This window comes from Zalophus californianus, chromosome 6 (genome assembly GCF_009762305.2).
Source record: "Zalophus californianus isolate mZalCal1 chromosome 6, mZalCal1.pri.v2, whole genome shotgun sequence".
Taxonomy (NCBI): Eukaryota; Metazoa; Chordata; class Mammalia; order Carnivora; family Otariidae; genus Zalophus; species Zalophus californianus.
The window spans coordinates 26,432,801-26,444,596 of NC_045600.1; the positions used below are offsets into that span (position 1 = coordinate 26,432,801).

An 11,796-nucleotide genomic window follows, 5' to 3' on the forward strand; every position below is an offset into this window, starting at 1 on the left:
TCATACAAAAATACAGAAACACGTATTTGTCCATCTCGTTGACAACCTTTGTAACTTGTGACAAGTAACATAATCTCTCTGGGCCTCAAGCTTCTCATCTCTAAAACATGAGGAAGACAGCTTCTGTATCACAGAACGGTTCTGAGGACTAAGTGAGACAGTGTATATAAGACACCTAACATCATGCCTGGCATATGATAGGCATTAAATAAATGACATTTATTAGCAGTGGCAATATTTATTTATTGACTACCGTTTTCCAAGCCTTATGCTGTGTATTATAAAATAGTATATATAATAAGAATCTGACATCATATGTGGAAAATACATGTACCTATAATACATATATATATGCAAACATATATATATATATATATGAATGATTGGAGTATACAGAAAACAGTCTAGAGTGACATAAACCAAAAATATTAACAGTGATTATAGGAGGCTTTCATTTCCTTCTGCATCTTTATGTATTTCCCCAATTTCTCTAAAAACCATGGATGGATTACTTTTGTAATCAAAATAAAGAAAATCTGGAGAAATCCATTTGAAATGCATTTCATTTTGGAATGAGAGGAACGCTTTATTTCAAAGAAGGAATAAAAGTTTAAAACCTTTTAAAAGGTGCACTAGCTTAATAGCCCCAGGAGGGAAGAAGTAGCTTTTCCTAGCAAAGCTGAGCAAACCCAGCTGACTTCACAGGCGGTTGCCGTGACACCTGGTTCTAGAACAAGGACCTTAGGATTGGAAAGGGAAGACTTTTCAGTGGCAACCACCCATCTGGTGGCTCAAATCTCATTTGTAGTTGTTCGGAGGCCAAGCCCCGCTAGGACTCAGAGCCCTCCTGCATCTCATCACGCCTTCTCCATGACATATGCATCCTTCCCTAGTGGAGACCCACACGGATGCAGGTGCAGCTGCAAGTGGCTGCCCGCAGCTCTCCCCACCTGGGAAGGCAGATCCAGCTGCAAAGCCAGGACCCACCTGGGCTGGCTGGACAGCAGTGTCCAGGGACTGAAGGGGTGGCATCTGGGGAGGGGAGCGGAGAGAAGAGGAAGTGGTAGAGCAGCGCTTGGGGGAGGGGCAGAGTGCTTCTGCTTCCCAAGGAATTTCCCATCCAGTCCTCACCATGGACTCAGGGGGTCGTTGGGAAGTCCGTCTTGCAAGTTTGCTCAAGTCCCAGGGGTCGTTGGGAAGTCCGTCTTGCAAGACTTGCCAAAGTCCCACGGCTAGTGTGAGGAGAGAAGCTACCCTGTGTGCATGCATGCGTGCGCTTTATTTCAGATGGTCCCAAAGCAAATGTTGCAGGAGGCATGAGGACCGTGGCCAATCGGAGAGCTGAGCTAAAACAGGGCCAGCTTTTCAGCTCCAGGGGCTGTGCCATGCCTGAGTGCAGGCACACAGTGGCCGGGTCTTCTGACTGTCTTGTGAAATGTCTCCACTTCTGAATGTTGGATTCATCTTCAAAGTAAAATCAAATGAAGGCATCTGTGGGTCAGCCAGACACCACCCCCCCACCCCAAGGCTGAGTGTGGCCAACCAACCTGAGCCCTCGGCCTCACGGGTTGCCTGGGTCAGAGTCGGGCTGCCCAGCCTGTCCAGCAGTGCATCTTCTGCATGCTGCCTGGAAGTGTCATGGATTTCAGGCTCCCCTGGAGGAGAGCTGATGCTTCCCATCAGGCTGGGGAGGTAACCCCAGAGAAATAAGAAAAAGGGATGATGACAGGTCCAAGAAGAACATGGCCTAGGTCCAAATTAGACAGGAGAGCTGAGTGCCGGATTGGTATCGAGTTCTCTCTGACCACAGACCCTTTATTCTGGTAGGCTGAGTCCATCAGCAGACATTGCTTCGGTGACGACTATACATTCACTTATACCAGGCGAGACCCTGGGGATAAAGTCAGGAACAGAAAAGGGAAAATCCTGCTCCAAAAAGTTTACAGTGGAGAGAAAGGAGGCAGAAAATAACTAAGTACATACTCCCTCCAGGCAGAAAGACCCAGGAAGAAAAGGGTTTTTTTTGTTTTGTTTTGCTGTTGTTGTTGTTGTTGTTGTTGTTTTAGATTTTATTTATTTAATTGACAGAGAGAGACACAGCGAGAGAGGGAACACAAGCAGGGGGAGTGAGAGAGGGAGAAGCAGGCTACCAGCTGAGCAGGGAGCCAGATGCAGGGCTCGATCCCAGGACCCTGGGATCCTGACATGAGCCGAAGGCAGACGCTTAACCTACTGAGTCACCCAGGCGCCCCCCAGGAAGAAAAGTTAAGTGGGCTAAGGAAGCCAGGGTACATGGACCCAAAGGCCTCTCTGATACGGTGAGGTTTGGACAGAGACCTGACTTGACTGACAAGCCATGTGGATTTCTGGGTACAAGCAGTTCGGGAACAGTAGGTGCAAAGGCCGTGAGGCAGGAGGACACATGACACAGGAAGAGCCATGAGTCAGTGTGCCTGGAGCGGAAAGGAGAGTAGGGGGAGATGAGGTCAGAAGAGGTAAGCAGAGGTGAGCAGGGAGGAGAGGGCTCGGTTATGTAGGACCATGTTGGCCATTGTCAGGACAGGTTTTAGGGATAAGACAATAATGAGATCTGCCCTCAGCCCTCAAGGGACTTACAGCTTGACTCTGGGACTGCTGTATCCTACCCCCATCCCCTTGTATGTACTTGTCATCCTGAATTCTCCTCATACCCCCATCGGTCTCAGAGCCATCTGGCTGCAGGTGGGACACTTCAGGGATTCGATTCTGCGGTCACTCCAGGTGGGGGTGCCCAGGAAGTGACTCAGACCTTGCAGAGCCCCACATCAGAGTCAGGCTAATGCCCTTGCTGAGCAGGCCTCAATCCCCTGATCTTGAACCCAAATAGCCTTCCCCAGCCCCCAGAGGCTGTGGCATGACAGGACTCAAGCAAAGCTCCTCTGAAGAGACCACTAACACCTGCCCTTTGGCTAACAATGACCTCTAATGGGCCCCAGGGGCCCCAGAGTGGGGACAGCAAGGATTTTCCCCCAGCTGCAGAATGTCCTTTCTGGATCTCTTGAAATTCACCCTGTGGTGACACAGCCAGTGCCAGGCAGTGACTAACCCGGGTTTGAGGTGAGTCTTTCCATGATGGGGCAATGAGGCTTTGGAAAAAGCCCCCTGCTGCAGGGGTTTTCCTTCTCCTGTGTGCGCTGGCTCATCCTGAAGTCACAGAATTCTTACCTTCCTCTTCCCCATTTTCTGAAGCCCATACATAACCTGTTCCTGTGGGAAAAGGAGAGGGGCAGCTCCTGCAAGCTCCAGAATCCAGCTCTTTATCACTCTGCTCTGCCGCCCCTGAGCGCTTGCTCGCCTCCTGCCTCTCAGGGGCTAGAGCTTCAAGGCCTGTCACCATGGCATGTGCCCATATCCCGGGAGCCCACAGTCCAGTGGGTGGAGGACAGACAAACTGACAGTCGCAGTGCAACACGGCATGCATCCTAACAGGGAGCAGCCCCGGGCCCTGGCGGCGGGGGGGGTTGGAGACTGGGACAGATGAGGAAAGGCTGCCCAGAGCTGGTGGCAGGGAGTCTAGAATTAGACACTGAGTTGGTGAGAAGCAGGGATAGGACAGATGAACAGACAGATGGAACAGCATGTGCAAAGACATGAGAAAAGGAGGTGCGTTCAAGCTCTTATGAGCGGATGTTGGCGTGGCGGACTATATTCTTGTTTACATTTCCACACTCTGATGAACTCAGGCAGGGCAATGGGACTTCCTTGGCCACTGAAATCTGAGCAGAAGTGACACCCATTCATTCCCAGATAGAAATGCATGGTTCAAGAGCCAGTGTCCTCTTGCTCTACCCCTGCAATTGTGGAACCCTGTCAACATAGAGCTTCTCCCAGCCTGGATCCCTGAGTGACTACAATGAATAGAGCCCCCTGCTGGTCTGAATGGCCACGTACCATGAGCAAGAAATGAACCCGATGGCTAATTTGTTACTGCAGCGCAACCTAGCCTGTTCCTCACTGGTACTACTAACCTGGCTCCAGAGGGCTCATATTGGGGCCGGGGTGGGGGGGTGTCAGGAGACGAGCCTGCATATGTATGCGGCTAGCTAGACACCCTATTATTCTTTCTCCAGATCTTAGATAGCAGCACAGGCTGTATGTGAGTGAATTAGAATCCTAGCTTTGTCATTTACTAGTTCTGAGAGTTTGGGAAGTGCCGTTAAATCCTTTGAGCCTAAGTTTATCCATCTATAAACTGAGAATAATGAAAATAATATTACCTACTTCACAGGGCTGCTGGGTTTCCTGAGTAAATCAGTCCTGGATCTTCCCTCTCCCCACTTGTGACCCTTTCACAGCCTGGTCCCAGTCACAAGGGTACATATTTAAAATGCAAATTCCTCACCCTCACCCTAGACCTGCTGAGTCTGAATCTCTGCAGGTGAGGCCCAGAAACCTGTGCTTTCAGTAAGCCCTCCACGTAGTGTTTTTTGCATGTTAGAGTTTAGGAACCACTGCCCTTAAAGTTTTGATAGACAGTCAAAACCTCTGCCCTGAGGAGGGATCATTGCTTGGAGGCTGGCTTGGTCTGAAACCAAGAATCTTCAGCCTGATGCTGATCAGGTGGCCACAGTGCCTTGCACAAAAGCCAGAGGCTTAGAAGCTCTGTATCACTTAGAGAGCAGGTAACCTCACTTGGAGCCCGCTCAGTGTGTACGACTCCAGCATTAACCAGCCCTCTGCAGCCAGCCTCGACCTGTGCTGAGCTTTTTAGGAGGTGTTCTTCTCCAAGGGAGACCCTTCAGCAATGTACTCTCCCCACCCCTGCCCACCCCAGCCTGGCCTAGGGATCCTGGGCATGTGGTACCGGTCCCTTTTCCTTCAGGACAAGGCTGATTCTTAAGAGAATCGGGTAAGATTGAGACCAGGAAGAGGGCTGCAAAACTAGGGCTTCTGAGTGCATAGAGCTGCCCAAAGGCTGCTGAGGACAGAGATGCTTGAAGCTACCTGTAGTAGTGCCCAGACCAGGCCCAGCTGCCCTCCTTGCCAGCAGCTTCCTCCCAACACATACCACCGTCATATGACTCTCTTCCTAAACATTGCTCCAAATCACACATATGCTCAAGAGCACACCATGGCTCCCTATGGCTTCCTGCCCATGGAATCAGGTGTTAACTTCTTGCTCTGGCTTCAGACCCTTCCAAGTCATATGGTATCGTGCCTTTCCAGTCCTTTCTCCCACTACTTTCCCAACCTACTAAGTTCTCTCTTCCCTCCCTTGCCACTGTAACCCACCTGGGAGGGGAGTTCAGACCAACCACCCGTAGCAGATGCTGGTGCCCCACCCAGACCTCCTTTCCTAGGCTGGCGCATCCATTCCCTAACACCAGGTGCAAAAGACTGGCCCTCTTGCCTCAAGGAAGGTCAGACCTGCATACTATCCATGCTCTGAAGCTCTCCATGGCACCAGGCTGAGGTTACACATCAGTTGAACCTCATCTTTGTGTGAACTCCTCCCTTCTCCCATCCTGTTTTTCTCACTTCCTCACAGACTTTGTCTCCACACAGAACCCCCTCATAAATCACTTGCACAAGAATTTATGTCTTGGGCTTTGCTTCCAGGAAGGCTGAGCTACGACTCCCATGTCATTTGTGAAGTTACCTGGAGGCAATGGTAGCTTCTGACTATACCTCCAGGCAGCCTATACCAGAGGTCATGGAACAGAAGGGCTCATGGGCCAAATGAAGATGCTTGAATCTCGGCATTTATTTAATCAAGTTAGAACACACACTGGAAAGAAGCAAGGCAAAGAGACAGGACAGGTGAACACCCGTCGGATAAGTGCCAGCAGGTAGAAGGATCACCCTAGCTGAATCCTGGGTCACACAACATTCTACCTCTTGTTCTCTCTCTGCCACAGCAGCTTTCTCTCCTCTGGTGTGGCTGCAGAGGTCAGCGTTGGGGGCAAGCCAAGGTGACCGGCTGGAAGGGGCGCCTGAAGTTAACACACATACCGCCTCTATTGGGAAGACTCGGGGCCAAGTACACCTGTTCACACTGCAGCACCCCAGTGAATCTCCTGAGCGGCTGCAGGTTTTATCTGTGTTTCTTGGGGTGTCACCACTGAGTGGCCAACATAGGAGTGACGTTGCTTCAATCTAGAGAAGACATGACCCACGCCTTATAAATATTTAAGGTTTACTTGGTCTTCATACTCCTTGTCTATAAGTAATGTTCTCATTTGATCTATATTCAACCCATATATGTTCTCTTTATTCTACCGTGTCTAAAAAATCTCATAAGCTACTTGCTTCTATACTTAATTTATCTCATTTTCTAGAGCAAAATCGAATATTCATAAATAACACGGCAAACAAGACAGTTCCCTTTTCCTGAGTTACCATCTCCTACCCACAGGTCTCCAGAGCTTTGTGTCAACCCGAACCTTCAGTAACACGACTAGAACTCGACTCAAGTTCTGAGAACTGGTCTGTCTGGTTCTAAATCCACTGTACTGGGTAACGTGTTGTTTGATAACATGGCTTATCTCCCCTGCACATGGTAGGGACCTGACTTCTCTCTCTCTCTCTCTCACACACACACACACACACACACACACACACACCATGCTCACCCGTGGTGGGCCCTTGAATGATGCTGTGGGGTTCAGCTGAATCCATCAGCATTTTAGAGAAAGCACAGCCAGTTTGCTTTCCTGCATCACCATCACTTGGCCTAAAAAGCAAGAGGACAGAAACAAGCTTCCCCCTCCAGCAAAGCTATGAGCAGAGTATGTGCTAAATCCTGGTTTTCATTTGCCAGATTCAGCCTGTGAATACCAGTGTCCTGATAGCTCTCCAGATTCAAGAAAGCAAACTCCTGCCCCCATGTGACTATAAAACCAGGAGCCTCCATCCCTTTCCAACTGGTCCACCCATCACAGCACTAAAAACTGAGTTTTTATATGTGAAAAGTGCTTGCCAGATTCCCAGAACAGCTGTGGCAGGAAACTGAATAACAAGGTAAAAGTGTAACCCTGTACTACACCCTTAATATTGGACGGGAGAGGGTGGTACAGTCCACTAAGAAAGAAAAATCTTACTGTTGGCCAGTCAAGCTCATACACAGAGCTCCACTTGAGGTTCAAGTCACCAATTCCAACCCAGAATTGGAGACGAGGATTTGAGAAGGATTCCCCTGCTCCACAGAACAACCCTTCAGCTCCACAAAACATGTGTGGTCTTCATTCTAGCCACTCTGCACTGCCCCATATGGTCACCCCTCCCCAGTTAGTAAGAAAACCTCTTTACACACTTTCTCTTCTTTTCTCTATCACTTAGGATGCTTTTGGATGAGGATGAGGGTGAGGCTGTACAGATTTCACAAGCGTCAAATGTAAGATTTTGACAACAATCCTTTTCAATTCTTAATAACCATTAAATTGATAGAAATCACATATGCACTACAAAGCCTGCAAAGGGGGGCTTGCCTCGGCTAATGTTTAATTAGAGGGTGCTGACTGTCTCAGCCAACATGTGTTCACATGGTCCACAGGCTCGTCACCCACAGAATAAGGAGGATAATTCTATCATCTTCCACATGGTGATCTGGGAGCACCAGTTAGGGGCGCCTGGGTGGCTCAGTCAGTTAAGTGTCTGCCTTCAGCTCAGGTCGTGATCCCAGGGTCCTGGGATCGAGCCCCGCATCGGGCTCCCTGCTCAGCGGGGAGTCTGCTTCTCCCTCTCCTCCCTATTCCTGCTAGCTCTTGCTATCTCTGTCTCTCTCTCAAATAAATAAATAAAATCTTTTTTAAAAAGAAAGAAAGAAAGAAAAGAAAAAAAAAGACCACAGAATTTGAAGCCAATCTCCCTGGGTTCCAACCCAGCTCTACCTTTTACTGTTGGGTAAGTTGATCGATCCTTCTGTGCCTCCACTTCCTTATTCATAAACTGAGGATACTGTTAGTAGCCACTGCACAGGACTGTTGCAAAGATGAATGAGTTATTACATGGGAAGCACTGAGAGGAGCACGTGGCTCAGAGTGAGCACCATGTAAGCGTTGGCTGTTAGAATGTCTGGTCTTCAGTGTTGAAGAAATCAGTCATCAGGCAAGTCTCCTTCACTTCCACAACCCACTCATACACATGTAATACACACACAACACATGTAACACATCCATAACACATACAACATACAACACAGAGAGAATAAAACATACAAGACACACAACACACACACACACACACACACACACATACATAACACAGCCAAGCATTTTCATACTCTGTACTTGGTGGTTTCATCCATCTTTAGAGCCAGATCCCTGCTAAGACACTCATGGTACTCATCGCTCTTCCCCATTGTATGTCAATAGGACATCATGCAATGTCATGATAAAGCAATTTACCAACTGCTCATTCAAATTGCTTCCAGAGCAAAATATTCATTACCAATTGTGTTTCAGAAGCTTCTCAGCAATAGTGTCTTCACCAGTATAGTGTGGTGCTCCGGTGCAGAGCTCTGGAGTGAGACATGAGTTCAAATCCTGACGTTACTACTTACCAACTGTGTGACTAGGGGTGAGCTGCTAAACCGCTCTGGCTGTAACATTATTCTCATTTTATGGATGAGGAAACAAACAATCAGAAAGAACAAACTGCTAAACACAACCGTCATGTGGTTATCCACAAAGATTTACCTTGCATGGACGTCATAAGAAATGGAAAGATAGGGTACGTATCTAGATGAGGGCTTGGCACATGCTAATAGATGCTAATATAACATGTTGGGTAAATGGTGGTGGTGGTGATGAATTTCTTTGAGTATTTCTTCTAGTGGAAAAAAAAAAAGTCGCTTTGACTAAATCGTTAACCGTTAATGAAACTGATGGTGACTTGAGTTCCACCAGCACATTTGGGTTCCAGATCCCATAAACTTGGACCCAGCATCGTGTTGTAACTATACCATTTCCCTTAGTGAAATTTGAGAGGTGATGTTTTGACATTGTTTCATTTCATTTCATTTCCTCCTGATGGGTGGGCTTAACTTGTTTCTCAATTTAGGCAAAGCAAAAGGGAGAAGTATTTTAAATCGCTGTGATAGCCCAAGTCGGTCCTACCTTCTGGTCCCGGAGAAGGAGGCCCAAGCTCTCTTCTACTATCCTACGGTATTTGGGCTTTTTCCAGTTCCTGCGATTGCCAAATATCATCCTTTCCTTTGTTTCGCCCCTCCTTCATCTTGCCCCCAGCATTTGGGTGCCTTAACAAGGAGTTTTGAAATAATATCTTACCCATATTTCACGTTCTTGTGGTGCCTTCCCGTTCACTCGGTGCTTGCGTGTCCATTCCTCATTCCTGGCTGAGGGAAGACGACCGTCCTCCCTATGATGGCACAGCTGAGGCTCACAGAGGTGAACCAGCAAGCCCTGGACTTCGGCCGTCAAACAAACACCACGGTCTCCTGGTACAACAAGAAGGCAGCCTTTAACTGCGACACTTGAAATTGTGGTAAAATCTGGGGTGCCTGGGTGGCTCAGTCGGCTAAGCGTCTGCCTTCAGCTCAGGTCATTATCCCAGGGTCCTGGGATCGAGCCCCGCATCAGGCTCCCTGCTCCCTGCTCTGTGGGAAGCCTGCTTCTCCCTCTCCCACTCCCCCTGCTTGTGTTCCCTCTCTCGCTGTGTCTCTCTCTGTCAAATAAGTAAAATCTTAAAAATAAATAAATAAATAAAAATAAATCGTGGTAAAATCTACGTAACACAGAATGTACTATTTTAATCATTGTCAAGTATACAGGTGAGTGGTGTTAAGCACATTCACGTTGTTGGGCAGCCCTCGCCACCATCCATCTCTGGAACTACTTTCATCTTCCCAAACTGAAGCTCTGGACCCCTTAAACATTACTCCCTCCTTCCCTTCCCCAGCCCCTAGGAACCACCTTTCCACTTTCTGTCTCTACAGTGCGATTGCTCTGGCGACCCCACATAGGAGGACTCACACAGCGTTTGTCCTTTGGCGTGGCAGACGCTTTGGCAGAGAGATTGCTGGAGGACGTACCACGACTCTTTCCTCCACGGCATTTGTTTTGCTAATATGGCACATTAGCCAGAAAGAATGTCTTTTTTTTTTTTATCAAGTGTCAGACTATTAATTATCCAGATGTTCACAGGCCAGAACACTGAGCGTAGACAAGCCTCTCTTTCTGCCACCTAATGACACAAGTGTGACACACCAGTCACATCTGCAATGCCTCTGAGGGCAGGAAGGTGCCTATTCTTTACCCTAAAGTAACCTATCCTCACGGACACCAGCACCTCGCAGGCCCTGCCTTGCAAAACAGATGTTTTCTTAACGTTTCGTTTTATGCTGAATGCTGTTCGTTCCTCTTGCCCTCCAAGTACTTGACTTGTGGACATCAGCAAAAAGAAAAAGAGAGAAGAGAGGAGAGGAAGGAAGGGCAGGGGAGGGGAGGGGAGGGGAGAAGAGAAAAAAGAAAGAGGAGAGGAGAGGGGAGGAGAGGGGAGGGGAGGGGAGGAGAGGGGAGGGGAGGGGAGGAGGGGGAGGGGAGGGGAGGGGAGGAGAGGGGAGGGGAGGGGAGGGGAGGGGAGGGGAGAGGAGAGGAAAGGAAGAGAAGAAAAGAAAAGACGAGAAAAGAAAAAGAGCCTCTGGAGAAAGACGTAGGCATTTTCATGTTCCACCCCTGACAGTCCCAAAGACCCCCTCTCATCCACTGGCCTGTGTGTCGTTGTTGTTGTTTTGTTTTGTTTTGTTTTAAAGAACTCTGTGATCTGCTTCAATTCATGTTTTGCCAAGAAAGCTAACACAGCTGCAAATCCTTTCTGCCCGGAATGCCTTCCAGCCTTCCCAGAGGCCTCTCTGCTCATTCGGTGGCCACTTCCCTCCTTCCCGGGCTGGCCAGCCTCTCCCAGCCCACTGGCCCCCACCCCCACACCCTCGCCCCGCCATCCACCGGCTCCTGCGAGAAGGCACTACTCCCTGGAAGTGGCCGTGCCTTCTCTGTGGGTTTTCATTACTTACTGGGAGAAGCGCAGGCCCCCTCGGGCACCCCAGCCCCCCTCCGTAGGCTTCCCCCTCAGAAAACTGGCTCTGCTGCCCGCTGGTAAACGGGCTGGCTGTCACCATGACAACGGCCTGGCCCAGAGCCTGGATGACGCCAGGCCTGACTCCCCTCCCAGCCTCACCCAAATCTGTTTGTTCAAGTTCCAGCTGCATTTGTTGGGCTTCGTTTTGCTTGTCAGTTTGAGGCAGCTCCGCTGCTGATTGGCTGCAGGGGGCTGGGCTCAGACTCCCCGGGATACCGACCGGGAAGTCAGCTCCCTGCCGGGGCAGGAATTTCCTGACGCCCTGGGGTATTTCCCCATCACAGGAAGGAGAGCTACGAGAGCCTTTCAGGCAAGGCAGAGCCCATAGGAAGCCAAGGCATCAGATCATCCCTGAGTGGTTTCATTGATTTGTTTCCTCTGAAACCGCGGGCTACCTAGAGATGACCAGTACCTATGGATCAGATGTTCTCTGGAGTGTGAGGACAGACTGTGATTTATTTGAGATAGGATGGCATTCCATCTTTTGTCTTTCTTTAATTGCCTTCCTGGTGCCTGTCACTTTGAAGTTGGGAATAACGGAAAAAGGTCTTTGGTAATGCCACTCAAGGTGGAGGAGGAGAGCAAGCCTGTTACTATTGCAACACAAAGGCACTGGTTATCCATCCATCCATCCATCCATCCACCCACCAAATGTCTACTGAGGACCTGTTTTAGGTGACAAAAACTCAGGGATGAATGAGATAAAGTAGTTGCTTTTGT

At 49.0% G+C, this 11,796-nt stretch overlaps 1 long non-coding RNA gene and 1 other non-coding gene across 5 annotated transcripts in view; both read right to left on the reverse strand.

Moving 5' to 3' along the window:
• The window catches only part of LOC113908950, a 53,568-nt gene extending 43,470 nt beyond the window's left edge, over window positions 1-10,098 (reverse strand). For 3 of the 4 annotated variants that reach the window (XR_003515652.1, XR_003515650.1, XR_003515651.1), the window contains exons 1-2: window positions 9,972-10,098; window positions 9,267-9,436 (exon numbers count right to left, since the gene is read on the reverse strand). This is a non-coding gene — a long non-coding RNA (uncharacterized LOC113908950). Of the gene's footprint in view, window positions 1-5,869; window positions 6,136-9,266; window positions 9,437-9,971 lie in introns of those variants that run through there. The other variant, XR_003515653.2, reaches the window with a different exon arrangement.
• Window positions 10,099-10,108: 10 nt separating this feature from the next.
• Window positions 10,109-10,236, reverse strand: LOC113910796. The gene has a single exon (XR_003516282.1). It is a non-coding gene; the product is annotated as a small nucleolar RNA SNORA17 (small nucleolar RNA).
• Between the last annotated feature and the right edge of the window lie 1,560 nt (window positions 10,237-11,796).